Here is a 3,364-nt window from a genome sequence, read left to right on the forward strand (position 1 = left end):
GGCATTGGCTGTTGAGGAGTTTTCTGCTATGATGGCTGTGAAACGGGGCCCCCAGTTGGGAAAGGGCCTCCTAACAGCCCAGACACCTTGTATCGGCTGCCACAGTGCCCTCAGATTCCATCTTCTGCCTCCTGGATTCACTGCCTCCTAGGACCTGAAGTTGAGTCCCACTCCTACAAAGAAAGCTTTTGGGAAAATAATGTGAAACAATGATTTTATTGCTCTTGTTTAAAATAGCTTATGTTTGATACGAGGAGGGTATAGCTCAGTGGTGGAGTGTGTGCTTTGCATGCACAAGGTCCTGGGTTCAATCCCCAGTGCTTCCATTTAAAAAAATTAACAGACCAAATTACCCCCTCCAAAACCCAAACAAACAAAAATGTAATAAAGTAAAAAACAAACAAACATATAATTTATAAATATATATATATTATAAAACGTCAACAATATAGAAAAGTACAACATATTAAAAACTACTAAGAACCAAAAAACAAACAAACAAAAGTACAACAAAAAAAGAAGAGTTAAAAAACCAACTCACTATGAATCCTACTGCCCCAGACAATCATTCCCAACATTTATAAAACATCATTAGACACCCTGTAGGTATATGGATAAATAGAATGGCTTAAAGAATTTTATAAAACTAAGATTATACTCTGCACACCATTTTAAATGAAACAATTTTAATATTGTTTTACTTTGATTTTAATGTTAGAAAAATTGAAGCAAAACTTAGAAATGATTAAATTGATTGTTTCTTCACCACAAGTTCTTAAAAGATACTTTTAGAATTAAAAATGAAAAACACTAAAAGACTGAATTTGCTATGCTTTAAAAATTTTTTTTTCAATTTTGACTAGTATCTATTGACTTTCTGCTATGAATGATGAGGAATTACCCACACTTATACTTTATCCCGTTGCCCAGTTCTGTCTTTTGATTTTTATTATATTCCATTGTTTACCTCATTTCATTTTGTTCACTAACCATACTTCTTGCTATTGTTTCATTTTTGTTCAGTGCTCACCCCTCCATGTCACCCCACTGTTATGGGTTCAACTGTAACCTCCCCAAAAAGGTATGCTGGAGTCCTAATTCCCAGTACCTTGGTATGTGACCTTATTTGAAAATAGAATGTTTGCAGAGTGATCAAGTTAAAATGAGGTCATTAGAGTGGGCCCTAATCCAGTATGGCTGGTGTCCTTGTAAAAGGGGAGACCTGGACACAGACGTGCACAGAGGGAAGACCGTATAAAGAGACGTAGGGAGAACACCATGGGAAGACGGGAGTTGTGCTTCCACAAACCAAAGAATGTCTGGGGCTAACGAGAAGCTGTAAGAAGCAAGGAGGAATCCTTCCTTGAATCCTGCAGAGGGAACATGGCCCTGCTGGCACCTTGATTTCAGAATTCTGGACTCCAGAACTGTGAGACAGTATTGGTCTAAGCCATCCAGTTTCTGGTACTTTGTTAAGGCAGCTCTGGGAAGTGAATGCACCTAGGTTTTCTACTGTAGAATTTGTTTTGTCTCTTTTCTTGGTTAGATAGATTACATTCAGAAGTTGTTTTCCAAGAAGGTTCCTGGCGCTTTATTCCCTAAGGTTTTGCATGCCTGAGAACACCTGTCTGTTGCTTTGATAAGATGGTGCGTACACATCCTTGAATCACATTTTCTTTCATTCAGACTTTTTTAGACCTTGGTCCTCTGTCTTTTGGCATTGTGAGGAAGCCTGAAGAAACCTGATTTTTCTCTCTCTTTGTTGCTTTTTTTTTGTTTTTGTTTTGGGGGAGGTGATTAGGGAGAAGGATTAGGTTTATTTGCTTACTTATTTTAATAGAGTTACTGGGGATTGAACCCAGGACCTTATGCCTGCTAAGCACACACTCTACCACTGAGCTATACCCTCCCCCATAATTTTTCTCTCTTTATATGGTTTACTACCTGACCATCCATGAGAGCTTTTCTTTATTCTTGATGTTTTATAACTTCAGTAGGATATATCCTGATGTTGAAGAGTCTATATGTTTTTCTTGGAGTATATGTGCCCTCTTTAAAAAAAAAAAATTAAGTATAGTTGATGTACAATATTATATAATTTGTAGGTGTACAATACAGTGATTCATAATTTTTAAAGCTTTATACTCTATAGCTTTTATAAAACATTGGCTGTATTCTCTGTGTTGTACAATACATCCTCGTAGCTTATTATCTATGCCCTTTTGATTTGTGGTTTCAAGTCATCTTTATTTCAAGAAAGTTCTGTTTTATTTTTGAAAATAATTTATATTTCATTCCTTTTATTCTTCTTCAGAAATGTGTATTTTCCTTCCGAACTATCAAGGATCCCTATTGGTCTTCTGTAACAAAACCAAGTTTCTCTAGAATAATGAAGAAATCTTAGTTTTATTGTTGTTGTTCATTTCATATGATTTCCCAGAGTCTTTCCACTATGGTTCTAACCACAGTTATTTGTTTCCTGTTTTCTGCTGCATTTAGTGTAGATTCCATCTCCATCATGGTTTACTCTTCCATTTCTACCCTGAATCTTCTAACTTGCTTTTTATCATATTCTTTCATTTTTAAAATCACTTCTTTGAATTCTGATGTCTTTTCTCTGGGGCCTTTTTCTAGAAAGATAGTGTCTGAAATTTCTTTGAGAATATAGAGTTTATCTGAACATCTTTTCTGTTTCCTTGGGTAATTTCTCTTGTGACGTTTATTTTTTAAGCAGCCTTTGTGTATATTCCATTTCTTTACAATTTCTATGCGTAAATCCCATTATGGTTTCTTTCTGATTATTACTTATCGTTGAATGAGGGCCACTACTGGCTGAATGACAGTATGACAAATAGGGAAGTTGGTGGGGGCATTGGCGGGCACCTAGGATCCTTTAACTTTAACAGGTTTTATTGTCTCAAACACTGTTTCAGTTTTATTTCCTTTTCCTTGGGGTCCCCATCTCCTCTCAGTTTTTGCTGTTCTGGAAATCTATGTGACTTAAGACTCAGGCTTCCTGTGGTACAATCTGGTGGTCCCTGCCTCCACTTCCTCCGTCCCTTGCACCATCCCATGCATCACTCACTGCCATGTGTCTCCTTCTCTGGAGGCGAGGTCAGCAAGGTGGTTCCTGCAGCCCTACCTCTCCTGCCCTACTCTGCTGCCTGGATCCCACTCTCTATGGGACGTTCCTCGTCTCTGGGGCAGCCTGTGCCGCCACAGCACATAGATGGAATAAAGGTGTCATTAGCCAGCCTTCCACCACGGACCTTTGGAAAGATCTGTGTCCTACCATGGGTCCAGGGAGGTACCTGGCATCTCGCTTTCCTGTTCCCATTCTGATTCCCCAGTAGCCGGCAGGTTC

General features: G+C 38.4%; 1 non-coding gene across 1 annotated transcript; it reads left to right on the forward strand.

Annotated features, from left to right (window-relative positions):
• Positions 1 to 253: 253 nt before the first annotated feature.
• TRNAA-UGC (transfer RNA alanine (anticodon UGC)) lies at positions 254 to 326 on the forward strand. The gene has a single exon. It is a non-coding gene; the product is annotated as a tRNA-Ala (tRNA).
• Positions 327 to 3,364: the final 3,038 nt, after the last annotated feature.

Source organism: Camelus bactrianus, chromosome 15, assembly GCF_048773025.1.
Source record: "Camelus bactrianus isolate YW-2024 breed Bactrian camel chromosome 15, ASM4877302v1, whole genome shotgun sequence".
Lineage (NCBI taxonomy): Eukaryota > Metazoa > Chordata > Mammalia > Artiodactyla > Camelidae > Camelus > Camelus bactrianus.